This window comes from Trichosurus vulpecula, chromosome 6 (genome assembly GCF_011100635.1).
Source record: "Trichosurus vulpecula isolate mTriVul1 chromosome 6, mTriVul1.pri, whole genome shotgun sequence".
In the NCBI taxonomy this organism is placed as follows: domain Eukaryota; kingdom Metazoa; phylum Chordata; class Mammalia; order Diprotodontia; family Phalangeridae; genus Trichosurus; species Trichosurus vulpecula.
This window is the reverse complement of record NC_050578.1, coordinates 36,794,179-36,812,420: the sequence shown is the minus strand read 5'-3', so window position 1 is coordinate 36,812,420 and position 18,242 is coordinate 36,794,179. Positions and strand designations below refer to the sequence as shown.

The 18,242-nt window shown below is 37.3% G+C and overlaps 1 pseudogene; it reads left to right on the top strand.

Moving 5' to 3' along the window:
• Positions 1 to 17,454, top strand: part of LOC118854589 — a 39,643-nt pseudogene extending 22,189 nt beyond the window's left edge.
• Positions 17,455 to 18,242: the final 788 nt, after the last annotated feature.

The following is an 18,242-nucleotide window of genomic DNA, read 5'->3' as shown; positions in this document are numbered from 1 at the left end:
TAGGTCTTGAGCCTCCCTTTGTGTAAATTAAAATATGCCATAATTAAGAGTCAGTCATTTTATGCACTTCTGGTTTGTCTGATTCTTTTGTGAAATCCCTTTAAATCTCACAGCTGCTGCTGAGGACTAGGATAGGCACATTTCCCATTCTCTAGTTTTCCTCAAAGGTCACTGACAGTAATTCACCAATCACATCTATAAGTTCTTTCACTACCCTGGGGTGTAATTCATCCAGAACAAGAGACATGAATCCCTCTCACCCAGCAGATATTTTAAAATGCCATAGATTTCATAGATAGCCAATTCTCTACCCTCTTAATAAACCTTCTTGAAATAGTGATCATGGTGATGCTGATGATGTAAAAAAAGCAAAAACAAAAAAGAAAACTGCTGTATAGAACAGAGAGGCCAATACTGAGAAATCAGGATAGCATTTTGGCAAGAGAAGTGAGGGCATCATCCTCTCTAAGCCATAAAACAGAGGCCTGAATTTAAAGTCTCTGGGGATGCACCTTAACACGCTGCCAGTGTACAGGCAGGTGCACATCAGTAATGTGTGCTAGACAAGTGGGAAGTAGCCAGGTCTGCGTAAGGAGGCTGTTAAAGCCGATTTAACCTTTACTGTGGTTTTGTGACAGAGGCTATCAGAGAAAGATTTCTAAAAATAATAGGTTGATTTTCTCCTTCTGTGACTCAAGAGGAGCACTCTATAGGCCCAATCACACCAAAAGCATAACTACTGTTCCCTGCCACCTGAGCAAGGGAATAGAAGTGAAAAATCTCCTTTTGGTGCATTTTTATTATGTATATTATACATATTATCCACATGATATATATGTATCATATATGTATATCTACACACAGAAATGAAATACAGAGAGGGGAGACTATGAATATAAAATGGCATTTTTTGCCTCCTACCCTCCCTCCTCTAATTTTATAACATTTTGAGCATCAGGAGAAAAATGAAAAAGGAATAACTACCATAGTGCTCTGTTTTCTTAGTCATAAGATCATAGATCCTGAATTGGAAGACACCTCAGAGGTCATTTAATTTAACCCCTCATTTTGCTAATGAGGCCCAACAAATTTAATTGACTTGGCTAAGGTCACAAATAGCAAGGGACTGAGCAGGGATTTGAACCCAGAGCCTCTATCTGCTAAGTCAATGCTCTTGTTTCTATGCCATACTGATTCCCCAGTTCCTTATCTTTTGATGAATATGAAGGGAATGGATTTTACCACAAAGACTAAATGCGGACTTCATTAATTGACCTCATGAATTTCAAAATATTTATTTATAAAAACCAAAAGTTAACATTTATTGTTGGTTGTTGTTCAGTCATTTTTTGAGGAATGTCTGACTTTTTGTGACCTCATTCAGGATTTTCTTGGTAGACGTGCTAAAGTTGTTTGCCACTGCCTTCTCCATCTCATTTTACAGATGAGGAAACTGAGGCAAACAATGTTATGTGATTTGCCAAGGGTCACACAGCTAGTAAGTGTCTGAGCCCAGATTTGAACTCAGAGAAATCAATCTTCCTGACTTCAGTTCTGGTACTCTATCCACCACACCACTATTGCAAAAGTTAAAATAAAATAAAAACAGTTCACATAAAAGCATATAAATTAGAGAAAACTCCTCCACCACCACCACTACCTTCACCATCAATCTTTCCCATAAAAAAAGAAAGACAAAATCTAATATCAGAAAGTTTCCAAAATGGTATTTTCCAACCTTGAACATCTCGCCCCAGTTTTTCCTGTTGGAGAGAAGTTTTATGAGAAAATCTATAGTAGCATCCAAAGGAAAAAAAAGTACATAGAGAATTCAAGTGTTCTATTTTATCTTGGGCTCCAAATGGCTCAACAATGGAACCCATATGTCATGTACTCTGAAAGAGAGTCACCTTCTGGGAAAAAAGACACTTTCATTCTGTCACAGCAGGGGGGCTGATTCCCTTCTCAGAATTTCTGAACTAGAATAATGCCAATAAGAAACCTGTCTAGACATTTGCTAAAGAACACTTCCTTTGCAAAATAAACTTCTTTCTACATTTGCATAATTGCTAGATTTAGTCTCATAATATATACACTGGAACTTGGATCATAGATCGAAAGCCAGGAAGGGCCTTAAGGGTCTTCTAGTTAAATCTCCTCATTGTAGACCCGAAGAAAATATAGCCTTGAAAGATTCAATGACAAGAGCAAGGTCACATAGCTAGTAAACATCACAGTGGGATTTAGCCTCAGTTCCTTTAACTCCAGCTCCAGAATTTGTTCAGCAATACCACACTGTTCTTATATAATTTGCTACTGAGGAGAATTGCATAGAAGGGAAGTCTCTCTTGGACTCCATCCAGGTGTCTCCTGAAATACTAAAGGGAATTTGTTATAAGGCATTTACCCAACAAATAGAGTTATCAGGAGACATAAATTCATGATGCTATCTCTATAGGATCTTCTTGTCACTGTACTACTGCTTGACAGCTTGAGTTTAATGAAATATTACTGCAATGTAAGAAATTATGAATGTGCAAAATACAGACAGGCATGAGAAGATTTCTGTGAACCTATATAGAGGGAAGAACCAAGGCAGCTAGGTGGCACAGTGGATAGAGTGCCAGATCTGGAGTCAGGAAGATTCATCTTCCTGAGTTCAAATCTGGCCTCAGATACTCACTAACTGTGTGACCCTGGGCAAGGCATTTAACCCTGCTTGCCTCAGTTCCTCATTTGTAAAATGTGCTAAAAAAGGAAACAACAAAGCATTCCAGTATCTCTGCCAAGGAAACCTCAAGTGGGATCACAAAGTGTTGGACATAACTGAAAAATTACTGAATAACAAGAAGAACCAAGAAAACAATATACAAAATGACAACACAAATGGAAACAACCATAAAAACAAAACCTGAATAGTATTTGGCTACAATGATCAAGCTTGTCCCTGAAGAATAAATGAGAAAATATCCCTTAACCCTTCTTTGCAAAATTGGAGGAATATAGGTATGGAGCATTGTATTTACCCTTAAACTCAGGTGATATGTTTGTTAGTTTTGCCAAAGTACTTTTGCCCCCCTTTTTAAAATTGTTATTTACAATAAATAGTTCTGTGTTTAGGGGAGAGGAAGAAAGACTTTTGGAAACAAATGTGATTTAAGAACAAAAGATAATACTAATTTAAAGTAAATCGTTTCTTTAAGGTTATGTAAATTAACAAGTGGAGAGAGCTTTTTCTAAATCATCATTCCCCATTTAGCCTTGATATGTTTACTAGGTGAGCTGGCATTTCAGTCAATTGATCCATGGCCTTAGAATTAAGTTTATGGAAACTTTGAAAGGAATTTGATAAATAGGAATGAAGCCAAACACAAAGTCTGGTTGAGTTGGTTCAAGGGATTCTTCATACCCTTGAATCATGTATAATAGCATTGTTACCTGGAATCAAGGATTTACCAAAATTCTAGGGAAAATAATGTTTTAATTAAAAACCCTGGAAAGAAAGTATCTGGAGGTGAGGGGACATGGAGGGTTGAAAAGATGTCTTGTTTTGAATTTTGGGTCTACTTTTTGACCAGAGCAGGACCTTAAGATTTTGAAGAGTCTGGAGGATATTGGACTTCCCATCTAGAGTGAAAGGTGTTCTGGTGGCCAAAAAGTTTACTAAGGATTCCCTGAAATAAATTAGAGAAAAACTAGTTTTAAAAATGTTTAAAGAACTTAAAACCTGAAGTTAACAAACTATGCCCTAGTTGACAGCATTAGGCCCCCCACCAAAAAAAGTCACAATTATTCTAAACTCCAGAGTTTTCAAACTGTTATTTTCTAAATGTTCCCATCATTTTATATCATTATACATTGTTTTGGGATTTTTTTTTTCCTTATTTCAATCTCAAACTAAATAATTTGACTTTGGAGAGCACTGAATGATTGGCCCAAATCTTGACTAATTAAAAACATTTTCTGATAAGAATATATAATTAACTTAAAAAATGAAAACTTCCCAATCAAGATTCTTCCCAAAGCAAAATTTACAAGCAACTTATCAAGTCTTCCAAAATGGTTTCTATAATGGTGTGATTATAGGGATTTGAATAGGTATGATGAAGGCTTCTGTGGACGCTTTGGCAAATTTTCAGATGAAAATCATTCAAGATTTTCCTGGCATTCAAAAATGAACAAAGTAACCATAAGTGTTATCATATTGTCCAAGCTGCTTTCATCCCCAGAGAATGAGATAATGATCAGATTCAGGCAGGATGAGAAACATGTGCAGAGCTGTCATCTGTTAGGGACTCTTTCTTGCCCGGATTTTCTGAGGGGGCAAAAAATAATGATGCTCCACCCACGAACCATAACTGATCTTGTGTTATGGATTTCAAAGCATGCTTATGCACTGCTCAACAATCTCAGTGTTTTATCAAAGAATACTTCCTGATGGTTTTTCATACTGACCCTATGAGAAAGATAATTAGGATCATACCTGATCTTCAAAAGAAGAAGGAAGATAGAGAAGGCCCAGAATGAATAAAACAAGAAATGTAATTTGTCCTTTGTCTCTAACATAGAGTCAAATAGATATTATAAGAGTACTCTTTGTCTATATAGCAGATACACATAAAGAAACTGAATATAAGTAGTTCATGAAACACATGTCATACGGGAAGGCATTGTGGTTTAATGGGCTAGATTTGGCATTAGGAGAACTTAGATTAAAATCATGCCTCTGATACTTACTACCTCTACATAAATAAGGATAAATCACTTAACCCTTTTGAGACTATTTTTCTTCACTTGTATAGTAGAAGTAGTAATTCCTCTCTTACAAGGTTATTCTGAGGTTAAAGAACGTATACAAATTGCTTTAAGGAAGTTTAAGGAAGCAAATAAAAAGTCAATTATTATTCAATAAATTTATTTGTAGACAAATCTTGAGATAACTATAAGTTTTTGAGTTATTAAAATTTGCTATGATTAATATTGTTTTTGAATTTTGAGCTCATAGTAAATGCAGAAAGTAATTCTTATGATAAAGCAGTAGTATATAGATAGATACATACATATATATGTATATGTGCATGTATCTATCCATTTATCTATCTATATCTTACCTCTTAATACCATAATTATCCCATGAGCTATGTTTCTTCCTCTATCTATATCATAAATGTTCTCTCTTAGTAGTTCAGAATTAAAACCCCAAATGCATACTCTTATTGTCCAAAGATACTACCAATTATGGGATACTAAGCAGTGAGATGGTGGTTGAGGAGAAAATTTTAACATTCACATTCACATAGGTACCTTGAGCTAAATGGGACTGAAAAGTACGCTACCACTACCTATTGCAATTTCTAATGAGAATGAACTATGCCATGACAATCCTAGAGCCTTTCCAACTAGGATCTTCAGAGTTCTACTTACATAGTACTAATAAGTTGAAGAAGATGGCAACTCTTTGAGTATAAATACTACTCCCTTCCCCATACCTGCTCTCCAGGGACATGCTGAACAGAAACCTTTACTTCTATGTGAAGTGTTTTTATTATTGTAAGAAATACGACATCGCCTCCATGATCTCATGGTCCTCTTTCAGAACAAAGGTCAAACAACAAGAACAATATATAACAGAAACGTATTTTATGTAATGTAATATAAATATAAACAAATATACTACTGTATAATTAAATTGATAAATACTTATTTATATGTACACATATTTACTTATATGCCTATAACATACATGTATGTATGCAATATATTCCAATGAACATGAATAATAGGCATGATGAAGTGAGTAATATGCCCAATTTTTACAATAACAAAAGGAAAGGTAAACTAAAATAAAAACATATGACCAAGATAATTCAATCAATAGTTCACAAAATTGTACTCCATTGTTAAGATGGTGCTAAGGGCTGGGAATACAAAGAAACTAAAAACAGCCCCAGCCCCAAGAAGGCTTATATTCTAAGGAGGGATGTAACATGCACATAAAAAGGTACATAAGAGACACAGAAAATGGAAAGTAACCTTAGAGGGTAATCTATTAGCAGCTGGAGACTCAGAAAGGGCTCCTGAAGGATGGCACTTGAGTTGAGTCTGGAAAGAAGCCAGGCAGAAATAAAAAGGAAAGATATTTCAGACATGGAGGACAGCTAGCACAAAGGTATGCAGATGGAAGATAGGCTATTGGATGTGAGGAACAATAAGGAGGTCACAATGCCTAGATTATACAGGAGAGGAGATGTGAATTTTTCCAGGAAAGCCCAGTTGTAAAGAGACTAAAATGTAATAAATCATGTATGTAAATATACCATTAATTGTATAAAATGTGTTAAAAATGCAAGGTCTTAAAAAAGTGTTTGAAATAATAGAATGTAATGTTTCCCTGACTAGTGACAGTAGATTTTTTAAAAGAGAATTGGGAACACTATGCAAATTATTATAAGTGAAACCTCTATATAAATCTGGTTATGGGGAAGAATTAGGAATGTCCCAGTTAGATTCACCTTTATTCTGAAACTTCAGTGACTCAAAATCTGTTCATAATCATGGAAGAAGAGACTTGAATAGAAATATATTCTTCTTTTTACAAAGATTCATAGGATATGTGAATTACAAAGGACTAAAGACTGACACAAATTACTTCATTGGGATTTGGTACAAGCACACTATTCACTTAATAAAGTAAAATGATCGACATAAAGAGAAAATGATAAAAGGATGAAAATTGAATAATATTTCAATTGTGGAAGGAAGATGACTTTTTTACTCAATGAATAAAATATATATAAATGTGCTTGTTTGCATTCATATGTCTACAACAAATAATAAACTTAAGAGAAATGTTGGGAAACTATGACAAATGTTAGCTAAAACTTTAAACACACACACATACATGCATGCATACATGTGTATGTATATATGTGCTATATATGTTTATATATGTATATTGTATGTGTATACACATGTGTTTTATATATATATATATATATATAATAACTATTGTATTTTTTAAAGTTAATTCCTGGTGTATAGTGGATAAACGGTTAGAGAATATAAACTGAAGTCACTCAACAGCAGACATAGAAATTTACTGATCAATTAACAAGATCTCCATTGCACTTATAATCAAAGAAATTCAAAGTAAAATAGCTGTAAGGTAAAATGTAATACCTATTTGACTGGCAGACAATTGAAATTAATGAAACAATGCTACTGGGGTTTGTAGGGAAATATGTATATTCATTAACTGCTGTTGAAATTGTAATTTCTTTTTTTTAGAGATTGATCTGCTTGTGAAAAGTTAAGAAAAAGCAAGCATATCATTTTATTCAGAAAATCCATTTTAGAAGATGTACCCTGAAAGTGTTATCAGAAAACAAACCAAAACGAAAGTTGTCTGTTCAAAGATTTTCATGGAAGTATTATTTTTCATTGAAAAATAAACAGGAAGAAACCTAAACATTCAATCATAGAAAATGGCTAGACATAGACTATAGTAATCCGACATAATGGGATGCAATCAAGATTGGTCAATATAAGAAAAACAAAGAAATGTGGGTAAAAATTGTAAAATAAGGTAATTTTACAAAATGAGAAAATATGTGATATTATAGACTTACTATAAGAAAAACACATGAATGAGATCAGATACCTTATGTAGACAGAGAATTGAAACACTTTCCAATTCGTTGCAACAAGTTGCGAAGCACTTGAATTTGTTTTATTGAATTTTGATGTTAAATATATTTTAAAAGAAAGCAAATATCTAAGCTCCTGTAGATATGAATAAATCACACAGAATCAAACATAGCCTCTTTTTGCTCCCCACATATACCTTTTCTTTTGTCTAAAAGGAAATGCTCTAAGCTAAAGTTAACATCCAGTTCCTAAAGTGGAAAGATCTCTGCAGTCTGGTTATGGGGAAGAATTAGGAATGTCCCAGTTAGATTCACCTTTATTCTGAAACTTCAGTGACTCAAAATCTATTCATAATCATGGAAGAAGAGACTTGAATAGAAATATATTCCTCTTTTTACAAAGATTGGTGGGATATGTTCAAAACCTGCTTTAGACATTTTCTATTTGCTTTATCTTGGAAAAGTCATTTAGCTTTCCAGGGAATCAATTTCCTGTTCTGAAAAAAATTGGGAAGGTTCTACTTAATAAACATCAAGTTTTTTTTTTTCATTTCTAGATCTATAATCCTAGAAACAATCTCACTATTTAGTATTTTCCATCAACCTGATCTATCATCTGCATGAGGAATTATATATGCAATCCAGAATGTCTGCAAAATACAAGGCAAGCTTTAGATTCTGTTAATGCTAGGAGTCCGGCATTATCAGTGAAACCAAAGAAAAGATGCCAAAATACTCTTTTGATGGCAAACTCGTATTACACTGAAGACCTAATACTGCCAAAAATCCTCTCTGGAATCAACATTTCTTTTCCATGGTAGAAAATAAAGCACTTGTGTAGTCCTAGAAGGCATCACTTTCAGGGTTTATATAACCACTATTTTTTTTTTGTTATCTCCACCAAGTAGTTGCCTACAAATTGTGCCCACATAAAGAGAAGGTCTCGAACTGCCATGCTTAAAATTGATTTTTGCTATTCTCAGAAAGAAGTGGATCTAAATGTTGAACAGATAAAAATTAAAAATTGACCCTAATGACTGTGACTGGCACTGTTATTGCTGATTGTGAGCTTAACTCATATTAGGTCTTTTCTTATTGTGAGATTTAATTTTCCTTTAGAGAGCTGGCTGTGCCTCACGTCAGTACTTATAAACTGTCTTGTCACAGGGCAGCTGCATACTGTGATAGGGACATGTCCCAGGAGGAAGAGAGAAAGTTAGTCACTTATCTGCAGCTCATCAATACCCAGCCACCATGGACATTGCTGTCAACATGACTATAATTGATAAGTTCTCTATATTCTATGGATCGAGTTATGGGGTACACTCACTAATCAGTCTCAGCCAAGTGAGGAGTACTTATCTAGAGCTATGTGAAGGGAAGAAACAAAGAATGCCAAGTGCATATAGGAGTTCTAATATTACTCAATATTTCTGTGTAATGCAGGAGAAAAAATTGGATTGGAAGCACTGGATGTGGAAGAATCAGGTTGAAATCCCACATTTGCTGCTTGCTAGATTTGTGAACTAGTCCCTGCTGTAAGAAATGGGAGGAGGAGTTTTGTTTCCACAGAACTAAACGTGTGCTTCCCCGCCCTCCCCCACCCCAGCTTTAGCAGAGACCAGGCCTCAAGGTCGGTCAGGTGAGAGGTCAGAGGCTTGTACGCATGTGCATACTTTCTGAGAAGGCAGTCTAGGGAATTAGAGAGGCCAAACCCACTTGAACCTGTTCAAGCTTATCTAGGGTCTGGTCTTGGTCAAGAATCCAGGCCTACTGATTTGCATATGTTAAAGAGGGAAAGTAGGGGAAGTAAAAGAATATAGTTTAATCCTAAAGTAAGACAAGGAAAATCTAATTAACTTCACTTTTGCTTCTGTATCCTTATTATCCTATTTATATAAACTGTATAACCTAGGAAAACTATGTAAAAAAACAAAGATTGTAAACTAACCATGACTCTAGCAGGAGTGGAGGGAATGGTTACCCCCGCTCCTGCAGCTGTATCAGTGTGAGTGTTCCCATGAGCACTACACCCTCTCTCTCAGGGAGCATAATAAAATGCCTTCCTCTGCCCACTCTGGTCCTGAGTTCTTCGGGTGTGAATGGGCAAATAACATGGATTTTCCTAGGGTCAAGTGAAGGGAAGCAATAGGCAGCAAAAGCTTCCCGGGCTTACTCCTGGATTTTGTCTTGGGGTGTCCTGTGATCCCCACTGCGGTGTTAAGAGGGCTACCACTCTGAATTCCCTTGGGAAACCCTGTGGTCTGCATGGCCTTCTTAAGGGGACATCACTTGGGACTTTCAGCCTTCTTAAGGGGACATCACTTGGGACTTCCGGCCCTGTCTTGGGAGCCTTGTGATCTTACCGCCACCCTAAGCAGCCATCACTTGGGTCTTCCTTAGGGTCTGACCCCTAGGAGATTAAGGGATGGCTACCACTTGGTCTTCCTCTGGGAGTCCTGTGGTCTGTACAGCCTTCCCTAGGGATTATCACAGGGTTCTTCCTCAGGACTTTGGCCCTGCCTGGGAAGTCCAGTGATCCCCAAAACCACATTTCTCACACTGCCCTTCTTGGAGCCTCAGTTACTTATCTGAGAAATCAAATGCTTGGACCAGATTGACTGTAGGAAAACAGACTTAAAATTGAAAGGTGCCTTAGAAGTCATAAAGGTCTGGAGAGGCCATGTGATTTCCTCAGTGAAGCACAGGAGTTAAATATCGAACAAGTAGAATCAGTCAGCTAATATTTAATAGGGGCATGCTGTCTGCCAGGCATTGTGCTGTGTTGGGGTTGCAGAGAAAGTCCTTGCTTTCAGGGAACTCCCTGTCTAATAAGAATGAAAGGGTTATAGATTTAGAACCTGAACACCTTAGAAACCATCTAGTCAACCTCCTCATTTTACGTATGTGGAAAGAGTTTGAGTAGATTGGGTTGCCTTGAGAGGTATGTGTTCCCCCTTCTTGGAGGTTGTTAGAGCCTGGAACAAACACTTCTCAGTAATGTTTTTGGTTGAAATTCCTTTAGTGTCCTAGTTGGACTAACTGGCCAATGAGGCCCCTTCCAATTCTCAAATCCCATGACGTTGAGATTACAGTTAGTAACTGACAGAGGCGGGATTCAAACTCAGGTTTTCTAATTCTGATCCCAGTATTCTTTCTATGAGACCATTAAGGGATATGAAATAATTAAAATTTTTTACATCATTTTCTATGGGAAATGCTAAAACTTTCAATTTGAGAAAACTAATCTAGCCAAGAACCATTTATTAAGTATCTACATGTGCCAGAGACTGTATTAAGTCCCTGCCATAAAAGGCTCGTATGCTAATAACTTAACTAGACTTTTGATGAACCACCACAGAGACTACAGGAAGTAACTACCAATCCCATATACACTTAATAAGAACTCTAATTCCTCCTTCCCCAATACCAATATTAACAGGGGATGCAATGACTCACTTCTTCCTGAGATGATAGATCAGACAACAGGGGCGGGGGGCACAGAGATGTTTTCTTCAGGGATTCTTGTAGACTGAGGGGCTACGCCACAGTGACTGGGGTTGATGCAGGGGGAAGGATTGCAAAGGTGATCATCAAAACAGAAACTCTGACTATTTTAAGTTAAATAGAGATGAATCAGTAAGTCAATTATTAAGTCCCAGTTATTTGCCAAGATCCTTTGATTCATCAGCTCCCATGGATTGAATTTTCATCTCTATGATAATGATTTTCAAATCTACTTATTCAGCTTTAACCTCTCACCTCATCTTGCATCTCCAATTACATATTGACCTCTTAAATTAGATAATCCATAGACATCCAAAACTCACCAAATCTGAAACAGATCTGTCCCTTCCATACTCTTCACCCTTCCAAAATTCTATATTACTGTGGAAGGTACTACTTCCTATCATCCATGCAGGCTCATAACCTAGTTGTCATCCCCTACTTTTTACTCTGTTTGACACATACATACATGTATACATGCACATACACACACACATCCCTCTTGTTCAATCTACTGCCAAGTGCTATTCATTTTACCTTTGTATCTTATATAGGCCTCTTCTCCTCTTGTATACATCTCCTTCTTTTCTCTGACACTGCCAACATTCTGATACAGGCCCTCATTACCTTTGTCCTGGACTATTTCATTAGCCTATAGTTGGCCTCCCTGCCTCAGTTCTCTCCACTTTCCAGGCCACTCAGCTGATATTTCTAAAATATAACCGTGGCAACATTCAATCAACTCCCGTGGCTCCAGGATCAAATATAAAACCATCTATTTGGCATTGAGATCTCTTTACAATATGAACTCTTTTTACTTTTCCAATCCACTTACACCTTACTTATTCCCACATAGTCTGCAGTCCTGTGACACTGGCCTCCTTGCTGTTCCTTACACAAAACATTCCATCTCCCAACTCCAGACATTTTTTTTAATTACTGATTGCCTCCCATGCTTTTAATTCTCTCCCTCTGTATCTCTGTACACTGACTGCCTTCAATTTGCAGCTAAAACCACACCTTCTACAAGAAGCCTTTCCAAATGCCCCTTAATACTCATGCCTTCCTCTGCTGAATAACTCCAATGTGCACTATTTATGGCACTTTTATACATAACCATTTGCATATCATCTCCCATCCCCATTAAGATGTGAACTCCTTGAGAGCAGAGATTGTCTTTTCCCTTTCTCTGGGCCCTCTGTTCTTAGCACAATGCCTATCACAGAGCAGATGCTTATTAAATGCTTAATGACTGACTACTAGGTGCTGGGAACACACACACACACACACACACACACACACACAATGAGGAAATAGTCTCTGCTTCTGAAAAGCTTACATTCTATTAGGGAGATGAGCAGAAGTCATTTTTATGTCAGTATTTCTCAGAGAAATTGCTTATAGGAAGAAGCATTTTTCCACATAAGAACTAGATTAAAAAATAAAATCATGCCTAATTTGAGCCAAGATTTGAATGTAGTTAATGGCCATAGTAAAAAGACTGAAAAAGCACCATCTGAATGCATAGTACATTTGATGATAATAATAACAATAATAATGATAGCTATCATTTATGTAGGTCTTTAAAGTTTGCAAAGTGCCCTGCAAATATTATCTCCTTTATTCTCACAACAACCCTGAAAGATAAATGCCATTATCATGCCCATTTTACAGATGAGGAAACTGAAGCTGAGAGAGGTGAAGTTAAGGGATCCAGGGTCATACACCTATTTAAGTTCCTGAGGCTGGATATGAACTCAGGACTACCCAATTCTTAGTCCAGCACTTCATTGACTATACTTCCAAGCTGCCCATTTCCACTATGATGCCTTTAATGTTTAGCTGGTCTTAAAGAAAGATTGGCAAGGATTTATAATTTTTTCCATTGTCTTCAAAGTATTCGTTAATTATTTGAGAAGGGGAGTTATTTTCTCTGGTTTCTGTGACACATTTCCCAATTCTGTGCACTTACAAGATGATAGTTTTGGAGTTGAATATGCTCCAAATGAGACTGAACAATGGAGAAGAGAAGTAGCAAAAAATAAATGGCAGAACATGGTTTTAAAGGTTCTTCTGGTTCTTTGTGCCATTTATCCTGGGAGATACATGAAAGTGATAAAGGAGCTGAAACTGGCTTATTGAGCTAGGTCATCATGGGCCAATCAATAAGCATTTATTAAGTGCCTACTATTTGCCAGGCACTGTGCTAAGCACTGGAGATACAAGGAAAAATGAAAGACAGTCCCTGCCTTCAAGGAGCACATGATTTTGATAACATCTTAAATATCTGTGGATCACACCAATAATAAAGGAGGCTAATTCCAGCCTTCCCAGGATCACCTCTGTGAGTCAAGATTCCTGATCCTACGACAATGGTAGACCCTGATGGTGTCATTGAGAGTAACTAGAATGAGATTGTGGAGAGCTTTGATGATATGGACCTCTCAGAATCTCTTCTTTATGATTTACATGCCCATGGTTTTGAGAAGCAATCTATCATTCAGCAATATGCAATTCTTCTTTATATCAAGGATTTTTATTTTATTTTTTTATTTTTAGTTTACAATATTCAATTCCATAGGTTTGGGGGTTCCGAATTTTCTCTCCCTCCTTCTCCTCCCTCCGTTCCCTCCCAACACATATGTAGGTTCTCATGAGGTTAAAGAAAATGATGAGATTAGGGAACCATGTGTTTTTAGGGGTGCTTGAGACCCAAAAACACCTACATGCTGTGTCCTGCTGAATGAATTCAACTCATGCCTTCTCACAGCCAAAGAAAAAAAGTTTATTAAAGATTCATCATAATGGGTTGACTCTTAAGAAATCTTAACATTTGTGACACTTGTTTTCACAAGCAGGCCAGATTCAATCTATTCAATCTACTGAGCTAGATTGAATCTGAGTGCCTTCATAGAGGCAAGATGAATCTTATATAAAGATTGTGAGAGGGATCTAGGGGTGGTCCAGTAGTCTGGGGTGACTAAAGGATGGGTTTAGGGAGGGTCTTGAGGAAGAGTCTAAGGAGGATCTTGATGGGACTGGGGTGACTATAGGTCAAGACTCCAGGAAATAAGAGAATGGGATTTTGATGGGATCAAGGGTGGGAAGAAGCTGGACAGTACAGGGCTAGGCTAGGTAAAGATTTGGGCCTAGATAATGAAAGGCTTATGGCCTCAGGCAAAGGCCAGATCAAGTAGGAAGACTCAAGGAGAGTTCCAGGGGGTTCCCAGAGAGTGTACTCCATCAGGTTCAGGGGAGCTCCCAGAGACTGTACCCTCATCAGTTCTACATTTACCTTCACATTGAACTTATTTACATAATAGTCCAGTTGTAAAGAGGAATCATAACCTATGGAATGAATCATGAGAGAGGAGAAATGAAACCAAAAAAAAGAAGGAAAAAAAGAGAGAGAACAAATAGTTTGTCTCAATCTGCATTCAGACTCCATAATTCTTTCTCTGGATGTACATAGCTTTTTCCATCATGAGTCTTTTGGAGCTGTCTTTGAACCTTGTATTGATGAGAGAAGTCAAGTCTATCAAAGTTAGTCTTCACAGAGACTGTGTGTCTGCATGCATGTATAATGATCTCCTGATTCTGCTCCCTTCACTCAGCATCAGTTTATATGTCTTTCCAGGTTGTAATGAAGTCTGTCTGTTCCTCATTTCTTATTGCACAATAGTATTCCATTACATTCATATACCAGAATTTGCTTTGCCATTCCCCAATTGATTGGCATCCCCTTGATTTCCAATTCTTTGCCACCACAAAGAGAGCTACTATAAATATTTTGTACATACTGATCCATTTCCTACTTGTATGATCTCTCTGGGAAATAGCCCTAGGACTGGTATTGCTGAGTCAAAGGATATGCATATTTTTATATCCCTTTGGGCATAGTTCCAAATTGCTCCCCAGAATGCCTGGATCAGTTCACAACTCTACCAACAATGTAGCAATGTTCCAATTTTCCCTTATTCTCTTCATCATTTATCATTTTCTTGTTTTGTCATGTTCGTTAATCTGACAGGAGAGATGTGGTAACTATGAGTTGTTTTGATTGGCATTTCTCTAGTCAACAGTGATTTAGATCATTTTTTCATATGCCTATAGATATCTTTAATTTCTTCCTCTGGAAACTGCTTGTTCATATCCTTTGCCCATTTCTCAACTGGGAAATGACTTGTATTCCTGTAAATTCAGTTCAGTTCCCTGTATATTTTAGATATGAGGCCTTTATCAGAGACACTAGCTGTAAATTTACTCCTTCCCTCCTAATCTTTGTTACAATGATTTTGTTTATACAAAACACTTTTCAATTTAACATAATCAAAATTATCTATTTTGCATTTTGTAATGCTTTCTATCACTTGTTGGGTCATGAATTCTTCCCTTCTCCATAAATCTGACAGGTAAACTATTTCTTGCTCTCCCAAATTGCTCCTAGTATCAGCCTTTCTTCCTAAATCATGAATCCATTTTGACTTTATTTTTGTGAATGGTGTAAGATACTGGTCTATGCTCAGTTTCTGCCCTACCATTTTCCAATTTTCCCAATAGTTTTTGTGAAATAGTGAATTCTTAACCCAGAAGCTGGATCCTTTGGGTTTATCAAAGAGTACATTGCTTTAGTTGTTGACTACTGTGTCTTGTGTAACTAACGTATTCCACTGATCCACCACTCTGTTTCTTAGCCAGCACCAAGTAGTTTTGTATATCAAGGATGTTAATATGATTGCTCACACCTAATCTGGGACTAGGAAGACTGCTACCTTTGACATTTCCATTTTGCAACTAATTGAACTAGACTTAAATGCAACAGAGGCCTTGGTTTCGGTACTCACTAGAGAACTAGCTCAACAGATCCAAAAGGTAGCAGTGGCACTAGGAGACTACATGTATGCCTTATTCCATACCTGCATTGGAGAAACAAACATTCAGAAGTTGCAGATGGAAGCTCTCCACATCATTGTGGCTACTGCAGGCCATGTTTTTGATATGCTGTAATAGTAATTAGGATGGGACTTTTTGCTGTTCTTCTTTTAAGTGCCTTTAATGATTCTGGCCTTTTTTTTGAATGGGGCAGATAAAGAGGGATCTGGTCTCAGAATGTTTCTCAGCACTGAGACAATCAGGAGTCATTGACTTGTATATGGTGGTACTAGGGATTAACTTTCCCATACTCTAAAAGGTATTTTTCACTGTACCTTTGAGTGCTTCCCAGCACTGAGGCAATCAAGTGCCCCAGGGCCCTGAGACAGGTATATAATATCCAAGGCTGGCATTTGACTTTTGGGAGCACACTCATGGAAGGAGTGTTTAAATTCTGGGCAAGCTGTAACTGCCCCACAGCTTTGTAACCCAGATAGATGTTGGTGATTCTCTGGTAACTGAGTTTTGATTTGAATCAGACACAAGATTTGTGTGTTGATGTTTGTAATTTCTATTTATATTTGTTCTGAAGTTCAGGTAGCTGGCTTTTCCTCCTGAACTAAGTGAGTTATATTTGTATGTTGTATTAAAGTGAGGTTGTTAACCCCTTAAAGTTCCTTTTCTTAGTAAAGCAGATCAAAAGAACCTGTGTTAGCGGCCTTCTGTGTGCTGGTTGTTTTTGGTTTCACACAGCCAGAGTAGCTGCCAGCAAGATTGTTGCTATACATGCCTAAGAAGTGATTCCTATTTTTTAAATGCATCAGGATGTTTGTTCTTCATGAAACAGATGAAATGATAAGTTGTGATTTTAAGGACCAGATCTTTGACATATACCAGAAACTCAGTGGCAATACTCAGGTGGTATTCCTGTCAGCTACCTCCCCCTAGATGTGCTGGAAGCGACCAAACCCTATCAGGATTCTAATCAAGAAGGAAAAGTTGACCTTGGAAGACATTTGTCAGTTTTACATAAATGTGGAAGGAGAGCAGTGGAAGCTAGATACCTTGTGTTATCTATATGCAACACTATTTTGCAAACTGTTATCTTCATCATCACTTGCCAAAAGTTGGATTGGCTCACCAAGAAAATGCATGCCTGTGACTTTGCACTTTCAGCAATGGAGATATGGACCAAAAAGACTGTGATTTAATCGTGAGGGAATTTTGTTCAAGCTTCAGTTGGCTGCTGATTACCACTGACCTATTGGCTAGAAGCACTGATGTTTAGCAAGTATCTTTGGTTATTAGTTATGATTTTCCCACAAACTGGGAGATTTATATTCATAGAATTGGCCACAGTGGACACTTTGGTTCTAAGCATGTGGCCATCAACATGGTGACAGAGGAAGATAAGAAGATCCTCCTATAACAATTGAGGAGATGTTTCTTGATGTATCTGGCCTCATCTGAGGGCCTTTTCCACCTGGTTTCACCCATGGCCCTGCTCTCCGGGATGGGGAAAAGGGAGATGGCAGGGAGGGGGGAGCAAGGCATGGACACCTTTGTCAGTTTTTCCTTTTTCCTTTGACTTTGAAAAAAAATGTTAATTTTTGAGGCAAAAGAAACTGTGAACCTTTAGACACCTTTTTTCTTCAGGGCAGATCTATGCCCTTGGTGTCCCCAACTCCTTCCCTTACTCCAAAACACTAATCCAACCCTTGACTATTTCAAGCCAGTCTGTCTCCCGTTCCCTGCAGCCAAGTGTCTCTATCCCAAAACGTAGATGAGAGACCATGATCGGCTACTCTATCCCACTCCCTGTTCCTGTACAAAATTGGGGAGATCCACTCCCCATGAGGTTGAAATGGCTTAGTGGATTGTCTTCTCCCCACCCGCAGGTAACAGGAGCAGAGGAGAGAAATTAGTCATTTTTTTTTTTTTTTACATTTTGTATAGCATTTTTTGATTCAGGAAAAGAAACCACAAAATTCTGAATAAAATTACTTGAAAAATGAAAAATAAAATGAGTCTATTTCCAAAAATGACTTACAATGTCCTCTGTCTTCCATGGTATATAAAATGACATAATTTTCTATCAAACCAAGTAAAATGGATGAGACTACCAATGGACAGGAGATCTTAGCCCCGAGATGGAAAATAACCATTCTAAAATTAGAGAGAAAATTTCCCTGCTATTTATTTAAGGAATAAGAATAA